Raw genomic sequence first — 19085 nt, 5'->3', positions numbered from 1 at the left:
TTTGAAGCTGGCACAGTAATTACAGTAGAATATCTTTGGCTTCCCTCTGACATCCATGCCTCCATCTTTGCTACCCTCCCTGTTTACCTTTCACCTGTTGCTTCATAACCTGGATTGTGAATAACTGAATCCACTTTCCTTTCTTCCCCTTTTTTCCCCTCTCTCCTCCCTGATGAAGGAACAAAGTTCCGAAAGCTAGGATACGTCAATTTTCTGTTCTGTTTTGTGTATCTATCGGCTGTACTGAGCTGGCCAGGCCCTCTATCTCTTTGTTAGCATTTGTTTCATATACATAAACACACACACACACACACACACACACACACACACACACACACACACACACAGACAGGGTGATGCGTATTATCATTTAAAAACCTCCAAAGCACTGTATATGACCCTGAGACAAGTAATTTAATACAAGACACATGGGATCACAAATGTTGGATACGATACAAATGTTGGGAAATGTGTCAAAAGCGAATGACAAATGTCACCAGATGATGTACCTTGCCATGCTTGCAGTGGTTGAGCCTCTCGGCCTGTCACACTTGATCATCCCAACCCAAGTCAAGTATTCATATCATTGTGGCTACGGACACACATGTGCGACTTTAGTGATGGTGTTCAGGATTTGAGTCTTGCATCTGGCAGGCAGTATTTTTTCATTGTGTTAAACAATTATGTATTTATATTGAAGTTTATTATTTTATTTACCGATCTTGCAGTTTCCTTGATTTCTTGCAAAGTACAGTACAATGAAAACCTACCATATTGCATAACAAGTAGATGAGTATAAACTTCAGAATAGCATCATTGCCATTAAATGACCTATGGTTTCTTTACTAACTAATGTCTGTAAACAAAAAGAGAAGGGACAGAAGCAAAAAACACAAAATCAGAACTGCTTTTGCTTGATTACAGCAGGGACAATAATTTTGTAACATCTACATTTACAACAGATCATATTTACAAAATGTTTTCGAAATTTGCTCTGTTTGCTCAAATGAAAGTATTGCACTGCTCAATCATTCCTTTACACTCAGCCCCAACTGCTGCACATGCTGTGGGGTATGTCATCTGGTTACGTCATATGTTCAGTGTTTCTCACCAATTTTTGGGGTATTTTGAAATTTATAAAAAGGCAAATGCAGAAAGTTATCACATTTTGCTGCACATTACCTGCATCACAGAAAAATAATGTATACAAATCTTCTCAGATTTGCCACTGAATAACTTTGTGCAAGCCTCACAATATTTCACCAACACAACTGTTCGTCATCTTCAGGTAGTGGTGGGTCCTGTCATCACTGCTGCAAGATGTGACTGGTGATATTCGCACAGCAGAATTGAAATTTGTCAGGCTAGAAGCAGGAGTACGAATGTGTGGACAGGCACTCCCAGTTGGATGGAAATGCCATTCATAGTAGCCTTCTGCTTATGTGTTGTGGGCAATGACTGCACTTCTGGACACTCGTGTTGTTAAAAGCTGAATTAACTCTCTGCAAGGTGCTGCATCAGGTCATACATCGGAGGATCTGGTTTCTACTGTTTTAATTTCATGGCAGTCAGTGCTGGATTCTGGGCAGTGCTTAGTCAAAATTCCATATTCCTGTTGGTAAGATTGCCCACCGTATGGATACATGCCTCATTCTTAAAAACACAATCCTAGAGTGATGACGCTGAGGATAAAATTTCAGTCCTCTTGGGAAACGTGTGGTGCCCTGTATTCAGGCAGTGCTCTGCTACCACTAATTTACTGGGTGGCATTTTTGTCAGCGCTGTTGAACACAGTGTTCTTGCACAATGTGAGGTGTCTGCCCTATATAAGATTTGCCATAATGGCATCAGATCTTATATATGATCTGTGTTTTCTAAGGTCAAGATTGTCTTTAACTGAACCCAAGCAATTCCTTAGTTTTGCTGGTAGACGAAAAACACACTTGATTCTGTTTCTCTTAGCGATTCTTCCTATTTTTGAAAACATGCCACTGAAATATGGCAAGAAAGCCATTTGCAGTGCTTGTCTAAGTATCTTCATTTACATCCCTACACTGAACTTGCTTTGCTCAGAACACATTTGAGATCTGTTTACAAGAATAAACATTCTGCTGGAACACTGTTCTTAGGTGTTACAGTTCACCAGGCAGACTGTCGGTATCTGAGATCACGTGTGCTCTATGTGCCAGGGAGTGTAAGACACTACCACATTGTGCAGGGTGACGGCAACTTTTGGACCGCAAATATAACTCTGCGTGTATCAGTTTTCAGTAGAGACTATGCCCCAGTGTTCTGTCAGCATTTCTTCTAACCGTGACATCCAGGGATGGTAAGCTGCCATCTTATTGTACTTACACAGTGAACTGAATATTCAGATGGAGCGAGTGCAAATGCTGCAGGAACATAGGTAGTGTCTGTATTATGTGGGCCACACCACAAATGTCTCTTCAGCATTCTGCCAGAAGGAGGAATGTTGGATATTTACTAAGGGAAATAGAGGATCTCCCATGGGAGCACTGTCCACTTGATCAAAGTAGTTGGTGTTACATAAGAAATAGGATGAGGTATGCACATGTTTAAACAGCACCACAATTTCTTTCTCAAACTTGCTGCTAATAATCTCTAATGAGGGCTGCAGGGGCACTTTTGTAAGTAATGATATAACATTTGAGCTAACTAAAAGATCTGAAAGTTCTAGTTTAAGCATCTTCAGGTATTCTATGAAATCCTCTGAATTCTAAATATGATGGTCATAGTCATCCACATGATAAATTTCAAAGCTGCCACGTGGAAATTGCCAGTTGCATCTTGCAGCAGTGATGGTGGAAATCACCACTACCTGAAGATGCCAAAACGTTGTGTCACTGAAATATTGAGGGAGGGACTTGCATAATGTTATCTGGTGGGGAGCCCAAAGTGTTTTTGCAACAGATCTATCAGGGAAGCCTGAAAATTCACATATACTCCAAGCAGTAAGTACCTGTTGTAAAATGGTCACATTAGTGAGCTTGGCAATTAATTAACAGTTTATCAATAAATTTGTCTTCATTTTGCAAGAAATTATGCTGTGTTCCACTACTCCCTCTTCAACAAAACTAATGTCAGTTTCTGCTCCACCTCTTCAGCCCAAGATCCTATGTATACTCTTGAGCATTTGTGTAAGATACCTGTTTATTTATAAAAATAAAAGTAACTTCTATCATGACTTTCCCATTCTTGTCCAGTGGGTTTGTTATCCTGCTGTTGCCTACTGCAGACTACAAGATTACTGTTGAAGATTTCTGCAAAGATTTTCTTCCTTTTTAGTGTACCAACATTTCACTGTGTGGTAATTGCCTGGTACTGTTTAACGGGTGTTTTAACTGTTGTTTCAGAGATGCAATACGAAGCAAATGCAGTGAGGATGACTTGCTTGCCATGATTGGGGCAGCAGTGAGAAGAAAGAAGAAACAACATGCAGGCAAGATACATTATAGCAAATGTAACTCTATAGATAGAAAGAAAATTTCTGCTTAACAAGTCATAGCAAACATAAGAGCAAAATAGAATGAAAAACAACAGTGATAGAACCTGTGTTTTTGTGTAAAATTGGATTTAATTTTTTATTTAGTATTCAGTCTGATTAATGCCCATTGGTCAACAATACATTTCAGCCCTAGAATTTGGTTCTGCAAGGTCCACCAGATAATCATATGTGGCTGTTGTAACTCAGAAGTTTTCCAGCAACAAATTTTTTTTTTTCTTTCTTTCTTTCTTTCTTTCTTTTTATTCTTTTTTTTAAAAAAAAGCTAAAATGCAGAAAACATCATAAAGGAAACACTCACAGAAAAGCATCAGTGTCCTTGAAACAATGGAAACTCCAGTAGGAATATCAACAATGTTGGAAAAGACAGATTACTACTTACTGGTGAAGGCTGTGGCTGAAAGCTTTATGTAAGTGTCTTTTAATTCTGCCCATCTGCAGCCTAAGGTATCTTCTTTATGGTAAGTAAGAGTCTGTCTTTTCCTTCATTATTCATTAGTGTTCTTTGTTTTTATTGCTGTTTAGCAAGCATCATGTGGTATATAAGGGATGCGAATAGCGTCAGATGTTGAATCATCACTCTGGAGGATATGAAGGTGCTGCATATTGGTGTGAGACAGCATTATCTGATGAGAGTTTGAAAGAAACCTCATTGTGGATGTCCATTTGGTCGCCTGGTTAAACCTTGCATCTGTACTTTTGGAGTATTTGGATCTGATAGTGGCCTGATGTTGGAAAGTAAGGGCATACTCATAATCAATGTTCCAGTTGACTACATCAGACCACTACAAGGGAGCATCACTGTGTAGTGTACTGAGTACATTGTAACCTGTTCACGTCTGTGACTGCCATCTGAGAACAAGTACAGTAAACTCTCGTGCAGCTACACTTTTGGCTAGCTAGATTGACACTTGACAAGTTTCAATTTGCGTGCACCTGGAGCCAAGCCTTTGCTGGTGTTTTTTGGCAATCTAGTGCTAATCAGTGCACTGGTGCGTGTCAAAAGTCCAAGTATCGTCAATTCGTGCGTGTGTTGGTTGAAGCTCTAGTGTGTTTTATATTCGTATTGCATGGTTTCATGCCACTGCCATCTATTGGAGCTCCTTGTAAGTACAGTACATACAGTATTGTTCTATGCAGCGCAACGTAGTCCTGTCGAAACTGACAATTAGAGTGCGCCGCCTAACACTTTCCACTTGTTGTCAGTACATCAAAGCTGGTGAACCACCCACAAAAGTTGCTGCAGAGTAGGAGTACAATTACTGATCGGAAGACAAATCGAACAGGAATTGAAAAATTTTGTTCCATCCAAGCATTGGGCAACGCAGTGAAATCTTGAAAAACAATGAGAAAATGTGCACATCCTCAGTTAGAAGAGGCATTATTTTTGTGGCACGAATAAATAAGAGCCAAAGGTGTGTCAGTTTCAGGTCCTCTACTTTGTCAAAATGAGCTGATGAGCTGATTGAAGGAAAGAAGCAAGAATTCCTCGGAAGTAATGGCCGGCAGGATCGTTTCAAGAAGCGGCATGGCTTTCATGAAATTGCCATCAGTGCCAAATCATTATCTGGGGATTAAGCTGCTATGCTGATTTTAAGAAGAAACTGCACACAATCATTGACAAAGGAGGTTATACTGGCAATCAACTTTACAAATGTGATGAAACTAGGTTGAATTACAAAATGCTGCCAACGAAAACACTTGCCTCTAAAGAAGAAGAAATGGCTTCCGGATACAAAAAAATCAAAGAAAGATTTACTGTCCTCGCTTGCAGTAATGGCACTGGCAAATCCAAAACACCAAGAGCATTTAGACACCAACCAACCAGTTTGCCACTGAGGTACACGAATCAGTCTTAAGGCATGTATGAACAGTGCCATCTTCGGAGAGTGGTTCCAGGCAGAGTTTGTTCCAGCTGTAGTAAATTACATGGAAGGAAATGGACTTCCTCGAAAAGCGCTACTTCTTGTGGACAATGCTCCTTATCACCCAGGTGATCTGCAAGATGGGGATATCAAAGTTGTATTTCTCCCACAAAATGTCACATCTCTATGTCAACCGATGGACCAAGGTATTCTTGAGGCGATGGAAAAACATTACAGACGCAAGATGCTAGGTGATTGATGCTGCAGATGATTTTGTGGAAGCTCTTAAAATATCGATGTTTTAAGTGTCATTCATTGATTGCTGAAGCTTGGAGTCTAATTCCTCCACTTCCTCTTGTTAGGTCTTGGAAAAAATTCTTAGATCGTAAGGCAACCTAAGTGGTGGGAAGGAGGAGGCAACACCAAAACTCAAGCTGACATAATTTTGGTGAATTTACTGGAGAAGCTGCTTGTAAAGACACACACTTCGAAGACATTGAAGAGTGGATGGAAAATGGCATTTTTTCATGTGCCTGAGGATGAAATCGTCCAAATTGTGACCGATCATAAAGTGACAGAAGTCTATGTTTCTGATGATGAATCAGAGAAAAATATTCCTCACATATTCTGTTACGAAGTGATCCAAACTGCCCTGGAGTACATCAGCCAACAGGAGGAGACGATTTATCCTGAAATAGTTTGATTTCAACGTTGGAGATGTATTGTTGCAGCAATAGTTTCTCAAGCAAAAAAACAAAAAAAAAAGACATTTGTGACTTCGTTACCAGAAAATAAACTCTAATGTCCATGTCCATAACTTAAAAAGTTTTTTTTTTTTTTTTTTAATTTTCTTGAAAGTTCCTCTAGACAGACTTTTCGTTCCTTTGAGTAATCTCTAGATTTGTTTCATAATTTTGTTCAGTAGTTTATTTTTTATTCAAAAGAGTAGGTAATAAAATTAAAACTCCTGTTTTTTCCTGCTGCCAAATAAGGGAGATTTTTTCTGTAAGAATGCAAAATAAACGAGCTTTGTTATACAGCATTTAAAAACTTTGAGTTTTCAATCATAGTTTGGTGCCTTTTTAACATGTCAACACAATTTTTTCAGTAAAAAAGTGCAGGGTTATTTGCAACCATATCAGTAACGTTTTACATACCCTACGCACGTTTTACGATTGTATTTCGCAATATTGATGCAATTTGGAGTGTTCACATGTGAAAACAGGGGCACTTTGATTTATCTGAAATTTTCGTTATTGGAACCGGCCACCGTCCCGATCATTTCGGATAAACAGGAGTTCACTGTAATAGACTTCTTGCAACAAGCTGTGTCATACAGCTAGGAGCAGCCAGACTGTGGAATTGCCGTCCTGCACATAGGCTGCCATTAACACCCAAGCAAATGACTGCATGTGAAGTGGTGCCATAATCGAGAAGTACGGACTGCTAATGAATGGCGTCACATTATGTTCACTAATGAGTCCCGGTCCTGCACTGCTCCAAATGACTATCGTGGAGAAGTTTGACAGTGACCCGGGGAGATGGGGAGAGGTCCCATTCTTCCACATTTGGGGGGGGGGGGGGGGGTCACAAAGCAGTCCCATGGTGTGGGGAGCCATTGGGTATGACTTCAGGTCACGGCTTGTAATGGCCGAGGGAACTCTGATGGTACAGCAGTGTGTAATAGTATTGTGGTGCTATTTTCCAACAGGCCAGTGCATGTCCACATGTAGTATGTGTCTCTTTAAATTGCCTGCGTGATGTTGGTATACTCCTGTGGCCAGCAAAATCCCCATATCTGTCCCCGATAGAACATTATGGGACCAACATGGACGTCAACTCCATCCCACTGCCTGTATCCACGATTGCAATGTCCAGTTACAACAGTTGTGGATCACCTTTCTCAGGAGGGTATGCAGCAGCTTTACGACATCCTCCCGCACTGTCCAGACCAGACAGGGTGCATTGCTGTATTGATAAGTGGGCTCAAACTGATAAGTTCTGTGTTAATTTGACTCTGTTTTGTTATGACTGAAATAACATCACATACGCTCTAAATTCGCTATGTTTCAATTTGTTTTCTCCCCACCTTCTGAGTGTCTCACTTTTTTTCAAGCAGTGTAATTTAAGACAGACATAAGAATATGAAAATGGGATGGCATATCACATTGCTATTCAACTATGCCCCTAAGAAAATTGTAAGATAATGGAGAAGAGCAGGTGCACTATTACACTGACTAGAACGTAAACTTAATGATAGAATTATATCGTGTAACCTGTACCGATGACATAATACTAGTTGACAAAAACATCACTGATGTGCTAAAGCAATTTGAAATATTAAGGGAGCAAGCTAGGAAAATTGGACTACTAATTTCACCTGGAGAAAAAATTCTTGGCTGATACCAAAATGGCACTGGGTGAACTTATATAGACAATGACATAGTATTCGGTGTTAAAGAGTTTAAATAGTTAGGTGAAAAAGACCACTGAACATCATAATGAAAAGAAGGCCATAGAATCCAGACTTCAGAAAATACAAACTGTCTCTCAGTTAACTAAAAGTATTTTTCCTGGAACTCTAAAATCTAACATTGTACAACAGTGATCAAATTAGAATTTCTTTATGCATGAGAGAGACTCTTTGTCCAACACAAGACATGAAAACAGCAAACTGAATTAGAAGAATGTAAAATTGTAGTAAAAATCTTAGGTCCAAGAATAAAAGATGGAATGCATCACACAGAACCCAGTGTGAAATCTCCAGGCAAATTCCTAAGAACTCTTGTTACAATGTGTCTCCAAAGAATCCAACTTGTGGGACGTACAGAAAGAATGTATCCAAACCGGCAGCTCATTGGATTCCCACATACTTGAAAAATAAGATCCAACTGATGAAAACAAACAGGAAGAGACCTTAAGGAATTGGAATCACCACATTTACAGTATTCTGATGTAGTGATGAGTCACACAGAGTGCAGTTTCACAGTAGCTTGATCGATGCTTGTACTTGTGTATGTAGTATATGCAAGTGTGTACAGCGTCTCTTCTGGTGTACTCACGATATGCTAATTTAGTGGCCGAGCAGTAAACCGGATCCCTACTCGGTTCCAGTGTGCTGTGCTAATTATTCTTCTTCACTTGACATTTATGCTTGGAGCTGCAAGAGAGGCCATTTTCCAGATAGTGCCACAAAAACAACAAATTCTCAGATATCAGTTTAACTTACACTCCTCAACATCATAGACAACATTTCACATTAATATGTTGCAGAACACTAGATTAGTGTTAAAATTGCCAGAGTAAACATTGTTCTCCATGTGACAGATTGTCACCCGACGTCCAAAATCGATAAATTTTATATCTCTGCACAGAGAAGCAGCTGGTTGCTCATTGTCATCTGTGGTGCTAATCAATGGGTCGAGCTCGTTGCTGGCACAGCGCCACCTCAGAGTAAGTGGCCCCTCATCCCAGCAGGTGGCGATGTTTTAACACCCATATAGCTCCCCAGACTTACCGCGTCTGTGGATAACTCCGTCTCTGCACAGAACTTCACACATTTCCCACACAGTGGGCCCTCGTGTCTTTTACACACAATAAATCTTCAAACTTATTTCATTGGCTAAGTTAAATTTCGAGTGTGAGATGCTATTTCGTAAAAAATAGCAAACGGTAGACATGGATGTTATTGTGACTCTTTCCTAAGGCAACATTTGATTATTACACTTGTAGAAGTGCACTGCAACATAAAACAGTAGACCATAAGTTCAAACAATGGAAACTCCAGGTTGGAATATCAGCAGTGTAGGAAAAGATAGAGTGCTAATTACCATAAAGATGGCACATTAAAATGCAGACACGCACAGTTAAGACACTTACACATAAGCTTTTGGCCACAACCTTTATCAGAAAAAGAAATAGAAATACACACCATTCATTCACACAAGCAAGCACACCTCACACACACATGACCGCCAACTCCGACAGCTCAGACCAGAATGCTAATCTGTAAGTTTGCTACACAATAAAATAATTATTCTGAGCTACAAGAAAAATGGATTCAAAGAACTAAACTGCTTGAAGAGAAAAAAGGGAATGTCCCTGAAGCAACATAGTTTCACGAGTGTGCATACCAGTGGTAAATTATGAGAGTCGCAACTCTCTGAAATGGATACAAAGGCCACCAGATTGCATTAGCTTTGTTTGTGTCTCGGATTGTTACCGTGAATGGTAGGAGCTATAAGAGATGTGAAGAGTGTAAGATGTTGAGTGATCCCTGTGAAAGGCACAGATGCCCTGTACTTCTGTGAGTCAGCATTATCAGCACGTAACAAAATTTGAAGGGGCCTAATTGTGTGTCTCCATTTGCCAGGCTGATTGAATTATGCAATATTCAGATTTGTGAGACATTCAGGTGTGGTAGTGGCCCCATGTTGGACTGCTTGGGAACGTAAGGACGGCGTGCTTGTCAGCAAGCTTCCGGTTGACCGTGTCTGACGAGCTCATGGGAGAATTGCTGTAATGTACGCCGAGCACATTGTAACCCTTTCACGCCTGCACCTGTCATGTGATCAGCAGTGAGTCACATTCTGCAAGACCCACGATGACAGTTGTCAGTGAGTATGACAACGACCTAGGGAGAGGGCGTGTGGGGCAGCATCGGATATGACTTCAGGTCACTCTGACAGCACAGCAGTATGTCATGGACATCCTACATCCTCATTTGCTACCTCCATGTCCAACGGAGTTACAAGAGACAGAGCAGTGAAAACATATCCAGTTGTTGACTCACAAAACGGTTTTGAGGTGTGACGCATGTAGTCTTAAGTGAATCATTCATACAAAAAGAAAAGAAGAAGAAGCTAAAGTCAGAATGTGAAAAAATTGGAGAATGGAATAGATATTTGAAGACTTCACACTGGAAACTCCCAGTTTTCCTATTGTGAAAGTGCCTTTGTGACCATATGCATTTCACTGACGATAAACTTTTTTTTTCCCCCTGGGTCTTGGCTCCATATTTTTTCATCCAGTTGAGTCAGAATACTTGCATAGTATTTGTGAGGTATTGTTTCAGTCTTGCAAGCTAATCTAAAATACAAATCCCTTTTGCATCCTAGAAAACAATGACCACTCTTTCTCTCCGATGAAGTCACCTTGGCTATTTTTGTGCAACTGCTGTTTCAATTCAGTCATCTCTCATCCACGGGAACAGATTGGTGCATAGAATCAGTTGTGTGTCAGATTGTCCCAAATTGTTTTTCACATTAGGTTGTAGTCAGGCTTCAACAGACATGCCACTCACTTTCTGGTACGGCCACGGCATCAACTGTTTTGCACATCTTTTTAATTACTGATCTTGCAATATCACACTGTGTTCTTTCTCAGCATTTTCATATTTGATTGTAATTCTAGGAAGTTGTTCATGAGTCATCTTACAGAGACATATGCCACATATGAATTCAGCCACCCATTCCTTAACTGTTGACTATGAAGGAACTCCCCCCATGAACCATGGACCTTACCGTTGGTGGGGAGGCTTGCGTGCCTCAGCGATACAGATGGCCGTACTGTAGGTGCAACCACAACAGAGGGGTATCTGTTGAGAGGCCAGACAAACATGTGGTTCCTGAAGAGGGGCAGCAGCCTTTTCAGTAGTTGCAGGGGCAACACTCTGGATGATTGACTGATCTGGCCTTGTATCATTAACCAAAACGCCTTGCTGTGCTGGTACTGCGAACGGCTGAAAGCAAGGGGAAACTACAGCCATAATTTTTCCCGAGGACATGCAGCTCTACAACTTGACTAGAAGAAGAGATCGGTTGGTAGGACATGTTTTGAGGCATCAAGGGATCACAAATTTAGCATTGGAGGGCAGCGTGGAGGGTACAAATCGTAGAGGGAGACCAAGAGATGAATACACTAAGCAGATTCAGAAGGATGTAGGTTGCAGTAGGTACTGGGAGATGAAGAAGCTTGCACAGGATAGAGTAGCATGGAGAGCTGTATCAAACCAGTCTCAGGACTGAAGACCACAACAACAACAACATGAAGGAACTGACTCCTAATAAGTAAGATGATGCCTGTAGATAAGTACAACGAAACAGTAATCTCAAAAAAGGACAGGATAGACAGTACATTCTGTAGGACATATTAAAAATGATTGGTAAAAGAGACTTGGTGTACTAAATGCAGCTTTTGATTACATGATAATTGAATTGGATAGATAATCAATCTACTTGCTAAGTGGTGGCAGAACACACACATAAAAGAAGATTATAATTAAGCAAGCTTTCAGAGCCAGTAGCTCATTCTTCAGGCAGAAGGGTTGAAGTGGAAGGAAGAGGGGTGAAGGATAGGTCTAGGAAAAAGGGTAGATTTTGAGAAAGTTACCCAGAACTGCAGATCAAGGGTGACTTTCCAGATGGGATGAGAAGGAAAGACTGATTCCACATCTACATACATACTCCACTAGCCACCATATGGTGCATGGCAGAAGGTACCCTGTCTCACTACAATAGTCTGAATAAAATTACTTGATAGTTGACATCAATCACTTGCTGCAACAATGTTGCCACATTGGCTGCCAGCTACCGTTTGGTTACAGGTGACAACAAACAAGCGGCTCACTTCACAAATTATGTTAAATGTTTAACACAGAGCAATTTTTCTAGTGGCTGGTGCAAGGTATGTCAGAAATGTTGGATACTCTGTTGACTATTGATTTAAAGTGACCAGTGACTGAACTGGGGAAGACGACCCGTTTTGTATCCCTGACTGTAAACTTGTGTCCTAACCCAGCCGAGAAAATTGTGGTCAACAGTCTGCAGCAGTACTAATATCATGGTCGCTTTGTTCATGGCGATTAAAGCTAACCCTTAAGGGTAAACTCAAGACAACAAAAACTCAATTTCAGGGCTGAAAGCAAATTGAAATTTCTCCGTGTCATTTGTTACCTGTAACTATCCTTACACTAGTTGCACATGCTGCCATGTTAGAGACCAGCGAACAGTCCGTGTGGGCAATTTAACGAAATCGGTCGCAATGAATGGGATTGATTTGAAATTTCGTTAAAGAAGAATAATAAAATATATCTGTTGTTTTTAAGTTAATTTTCTTTCGTGCGAACTTTGTTGTAGAACCACTCTCTTATTTTCGTGTGGTAATAAAAAATTTTTACTTACTTAATTATTACGTACATTTAAAGAAAAAATAATATTTACGTGAACTCATATGAACTGGTTAAGAATATTAGGTTGAGAATTGGGTCCTTTAAATCATTCGGCCTTGGCATACACTTTCCTGATGCAGTGGATTTTTTGTTAAATATTTTTACTGAATTTTATCCCGGCACTAGCCATAGAACACAAGATTACCTCTATTAGCAGAAAATGTTTTAATTATTGCCAAGCCGACATTTATCACTGATCAAACCTACTTCATTACACATTTAAGATATTTTGAAAGAACCAAACTGTTTAAATTTCAATGTTAACTAACATTAGCTATCCGCCTACGAATGCACAAACGTATAATTAATTCAAATTTTATCAGCCACAGGATCACTGAAAAAGAAGAACAATTTCTTAATTCACCATTGATTTTTATGCATCTGTTCCCGATTTACTGGTTTGCTATTGTTGGTCGCGGCACAGCCCAGCAACACCGCTAAAAAATGCTGAAAAATTCTTAAAGAAATTTTATAGATGACGTGGGCAAGCTAATTTACATAAATAATTCACACTTTTGATAAACTCTAATATATTTAGATCAAACAACAATACAACTCACATTAATTCGTAACGCATCGTCTAATGGCGGCTAAGTCCAGACAGAGACAAAAGAAGTCTACCCATTCGTAAAAAACTCTTTCACAGTGTCCTACCGCAATGACTTCTGAACAGAGAAGACCAAAGAATACATAATGCATTGTGCTTAAATAGTATTGCTGACTATTAACATTTCTTTGCAAATTGACGATATTATTCTCTTCTGGCAACATATCTCTGCTATCGCAAATACTGACACATTTTACAATCATATAATAAATACAGAAAAAATTCCTATCCTAAATACAGACAAATATTACAACAAAAAATATAAGGAGAATAACAAATGTCTTTTACACCACATTCAGTAATATTTTTGTTCAATAATTACGATATATACAACTTGCCCAGAGCGGCGTATATGGTACAAGGAAACTCTTTTTTTTTTTTTTAATAACGTGAGTTTGCCAGGGAACGTTACATTGCCCCCTGGCAGCATTTGGCAAAGAGTTTTTACACTTTGACACAATGGTGCCAGTAACGTTCTTTACACTTGTATATTTTACGGATTGGCTCTTTTATTTAGTCCCAGGGTTATATAAGTTCATGGCTCCCCCATTTGGGCGTAGGCAAACAGGAAACCTGGGCAAAACTGCGCCGGAGCCCAGCCATCCCAGTTGGTTCATGGTCATTTGATTTAAATGCAGTTCGTCACAAACGGTTACACAATTACACAATATCACAGTCACATACAGTTCGACTGAAGTTTTTTGTGTGTGATACTATTATTCTTGTGATACACTACAAGGTCACTTGTCCTACATAGTAAATGTTCAATGTTTATCGAAATGAAGTCATTGACATGTTATTCAGTTTATGTGAACATAAAAAAAAAATCAGTAATGCTGTATTTGGTGAGCGGTGCGGAGTGATTGTTGAGCGGCGCTCGGCGCGGCGCGCTGACTCCGTGTAGGTCACCGCCCCCGGCGTTGACAGCTACGGCGCGGAGGGGCGTGGCTGTCTGTCTGGTCTGCTACGGGCTGCTGCGGCCGCTGCATAGCTGATGTAGCCGGATGCGCGTTGGATATCCGCTCGCCCGTGCGACGTTTTCTTGCAGTGCTCCAGGAAACATGCAACAAGTTCAGAAACAGTGTACTATCCTTATAGGCATTTTTCCTGCTGTGGGAAAGAACGCACACAGTTAGTAATATTTTTGTTCAATAATTACGATATATACAACTTGCCCAGAGCGGCGTATATGGTACAAATAAACTCTTTTTTTTTTTTTTTTTAATAACGTGAGTTTGCCAGGGAACGTTACATTGCCCCCTGATATTGTGGTAGGTAATTAATTTTTCGAAATATTGAGCTCTCTTCTTCAGCTTGCCTCTGGGTACATAGTGTTCTCATGCAAAAAATCATACACAGGTATTACCACACAATATTGGTTATGCAATACATACAATACATAGAAAAATTATTAAATGTTCTGCAACAAAGTTCGACTATATTAATTCCCTAGTTATCTCACGGGTATTTAGTGGCCACTGCATATTCGAGCCCCACGTTGGGCGCCAATTTAACGAAATCGGTCGTAATGAATGGGATTGATTTGAAATTTCGTTAAAGAAGAATAATAAAATTTATCTGTTGTTTTTAAGTTAATTTTCTTTCGTGCGAACTTTGTTGTAGAACCACTCTCTTATTTTCGTGTGGTAATAAAAAATTTTTACTTACTTAATTATTACGTACATTTAAAGAAAAAATAATATTTACGTGAACTCATATGAACTGGTTAAGAATATTAGGTTGAGAATTGGGTCCTTTAAATCATTCGGCCTTGGCATACACTTTCCTGATGCAGTGGATTTTTTGTTAAATATTTTTACTGAATTTTATCCCGGCACTAGCCATAGAACACAAGATTACCTCTATTAGCAGAAAATGTTTTAATTATTGCCAAGCCGACATTTATCACTGATCAAACCTACTTCATTACACATTTAAGATATTTTGAAAGAACCAAACTGTTTAAATTTCAGTGTTAACTAACATTAGCTATCCGCCTACGAATGCACAAACGTATAATTAATTCAAATTTTATCAGCCACAGGATCACTGAAAAAGAAGAACAATTTCTTAATTCACCATTGATTTTTATGCATCTGTTCCCGATTTACTGGTTTGCTATTGTTGGTCGCGGCACAGCCCAGCAACACCGCTAAAAAATGCTGAAAAATTCTTAAAGAAATTTTATAGATGACGTGGGCAAGCTAATTTACATAAATAATTCACACTTTTGATAAACTCTAATATTTTTAGATCAAACAACAATACAACTCACATTAATTCGTAACGCATCGTCTAATGGCGGCTAAGTCCAGACAGAGACAAAAGAAGTCTACCCATTCGTAAAAATCTCTTTCACAGTGTCCTACCGCAATGACTTCTGAACAGAGAAGACCAAAGAATACATAATGCATCGTGCTTAAATAGTATTGCTGACTATTAACATTTCTTTGCAAATTGACGATATTATTCTCTTCTGGCAACATATCTCTGCTATCGCAAATACTGACACATTTTACAATCACATAATAAATACAGAAAAAATTCCTATCCTAAATACAGACAAATATTACAACAAAAAATATAAGGAGAATAACAAATGTCTTTTACACCACATTCAGTAATATTTTTGTTCAATAATTACGATATATACAACTTGCCCAGAGCGGCGTATATGGTACAAATAAACTTTTTTTTTTTTTTTTTTTTTTTTTTTTTTTTTTTTTTTTTTTTTTTTTTTTTTTTTTTTTTTAATAACGTGAGTTTGCCAGGGAACGTTACAGTGGGCACTTGGTCGTGGATTATAGATGACTGAGACAGATTCCAAATGAAGAAATAATGACAGGAAGAAAAATAAGACCAAATAGAACAATCAAAACAATGATGAAAAATGATGCAGCAAATTATTAAAAATAAAAAAAATATATATTTAAAGCAATTAATTGAATGAAAATAATAATCACACTCTTTTGGTTAGATTTAGAAATAAAAATTTTGCTGCATTGATGAGATTCAAACCTACGACATGCTACACATTAGATTAATCTGCCAACCATTGTGCTATGCCACAGCACTGCATGAAGTATTTATATATGTGAATGTAGTGACCCAGTTGCAACTATGAATTGCAATCTTAAAAATTTCAGTTTCACGCAGTGTAGTGAAAAGCTTATCTAATGTAAGATGATCTCTGTGAATATGATAACTATATGTATGATACTGAATTACACCTTGTGCTGAGTTATTCGGTAGTGTTTGGTTAGTGCTATGAATGAAATGTGTGTCTTTCATTAGCATTGTTAATGTGTGTTGTTTTTGGTGTAGTTATCGCGTGTCATGAAATACATAATAAAAGTGTCGGGCTCATAATTCGGGATACAAATACATCAAGAAAGAATGCTGAACCAGGAATTGGAAGTGACTGGCCAATTTTGGTGGAGTTTGGCAACAGCAGACAGTTCAAGTGTGACGCTGACTACTCTTATTGGCGTTTGAAGTGCTAACTATCAAGTAATTTTAATTCGACTGTAGTCAGTTCCTTTCCCGTTCCATCTGCCAATCGAGTGAGGAAAAAGTGAATGTCTATATGCCTCTCTATGAGTCCTAATTTGTCGTCTATTATCTTCGTGGTCCTTATGCATAATGTATGTTGGTGCAAGCAGAATTGTTCTGCAGTCAGCACAGTGTTCCTCAAAATCCCTCCAGGGATTTCCATTTGAGTTCCAGAAACATCTCCATAATACTTGTATGTTGTTGTTTCAACCTACTGTTAACAAATCTAGTATCCTGCCTCTGAATTACCTCAATGTCTGCTTTAATTCGACCCCTTGTGGATCCCAGACACTCAAACTGAACTCAAGAAGAGATCACACTAGCATCCTATATGTGATGTCCATCACAGCTGAGCCACACTGTAGTAAAATCCACGCAACAAACGAAAGATGGTTATTCACCTTCCCTACCATGACCCTCACAAGTTTGTTCCATTTCATATCACATCGCAATGTTATGTCCAGATATTGAAACAATGTGACTTCTTCATTCATGACACTACTAATGCTGGATTCTGGCATTATGGATTTGTTTTTCCAACTCATCTGCAGTAACTTATATTTTTCTACATTTAGGGTTAGCTGTCATTTATCACACCAACTGGGAACTTTGTCCAAGTCATCTTTTATCCTCCTAAATCACTCAACGATGACACCTTCCATACACCACAACATCATCAGCAAACAACCACAGATTACTGTCCACTTTGTCCATCAGATCAGTTATGCACATAGAAAATATGAGTAATAGCGTTCCTATCACACATCCCTGGAACGATCCTAATGATACCCTAGTCACTGATGGACACTCACCGTCGGGAAAATGTAGTGGGTTCTATTACTTCAGAAGTCTTTGAGCCACTCACATGTCTGGGAACCTATTCCATTTGCTTGTACCTTTGTTATAAGTCTGCAGTGAGGCACTATGTCAAATGCTTCTCGGAAATCAAGAAATATGGAATCTGGGTTTGTGAATTTTGTGTTGGCAAAGTTAGAGGAGCAATGCATCTGCATTAAATTTTGCGTGAAACTCAAGAAAACCTTTACAGAGACACACCAAATGATGCAGGGAGCCTATAGCAATGAGTGCTTAAGCCATACTCGGTGTTACATATTATTCACACGTTTTAAAAATGGCTTTACAAAAGTCAAAAATGATCCTTGTTCAGGACGCTCTTAGATGTCCCCTGATGATGCTTGTGTCAGGAACGTCAACGAAATTGTGTGTGCCGGTCGAAGATTCACTGTCCGAGAGATTGTAGAAGAATGTAACATTTCAATTGGATCATGTTATGAAATGACACAGCATCTTGGAATGCATTGTGTTGCCGCCAAGTTCATTCCACGGCTCATGAGTCAAGACCAAAAAAACTTTTTGGATCTCACAAATGAGAATGAGAATGAGATGTTCCTTGCGAGAATAGTATGACCCCTGCAGACTTCTTTTTATTTCCAAAGTTGAAAAGGATGAAGTTTCCAATGGTAGCTGAGATAGAAGAAAATTCGCAGACGGCACTTTATGTGACCCAGCAAGAGGTGTGTCAAGACTGCTCCTGGAAGTGGAAATGATATTGGGAGCAGTGTATCAATTGTGGAGGAGAGTATTTCGAAGGAGACAATCCATAGTAACTAAAAGAGAAGCATAGAAAATTTTGTGGACAAAGTTCTGGAATTTTTTGAACAGACGTCGTATGACAAAAGGGCATGCTGAGTTGCCCATGAGCGATGCTTTGTACTGATTTGTGGACATAAACTTATTGGTCTCTATGAAACTGATTAGATTCAAACCCAGAATATGTTCAAGAATTCTGCAGCAAACTGATGTTACAGGTATTGGTCTGTAATTTCACAGGTCTGTTCTTTCGTCCTTCGTATATACAGGAGACGCCTCTGTATTTTTTCCCCAGTTGCTTAGGTCTTTCTGCTGGGTGAGAGATTCACAATAAATACAAGCTAAGTAAGGGTCCAGTGCCATATAGCACTCTTTGTAAAACCAAATTGAGATTCCATCTGCAACTGGCGACTTATTTGTTTTTAATTATTTCAGATGTCAGGGATGCTTACGAGGGTGGTTTGAAAAGTTATTGAAACAGAATAGAAAAAAAGTACTTAGTCACTGAAACTTTGTTGTTTTTCAATGTACCCTGCTTGTAGATTAATTCACTTGGTCCAACAGTGTTCCAATACCTTGATCCCATCTCGACAATGATTTTCCTCCAGGCCTGCAAAATAGTTGTCAACTCAGGCTATCAATTCTTCATTTAAGTGAATCTTCATCCACAAAGAAAAATTTTCAGTTTAGGGAAGAGGC

The 19085-nt window shown here is 39.1% G+C and overlaps 1 pseudogene; it reads left to right on the top strand.

The window, feature by feature from the left end:
• Nucleotides 1-19085, top strand: part of LOC124799378 — a 72886-nt pseudogene that overhangs the window by 44069 nt on the left and 9732 nt on the right.

The sequence above is a fragment of the Schistocerca piceifrons genome, chromosome 1 (assembly GCF_021461385.2).
Source record: "Schistocerca piceifrons isolate TAMUIC-IGC-003096 chromosome 1, iqSchPice1.1, whole genome shotgun sequence".
Classification (NCBI taxonomy): Eukaryota; Metazoa; Arthropoda; class Insecta; order Orthoptera; family Acrididae; genus Schistocerca; species Schistocerca piceifrons.
This window is presented reverse-complemented; position numbering and strand designations above follow the sequence as displayed.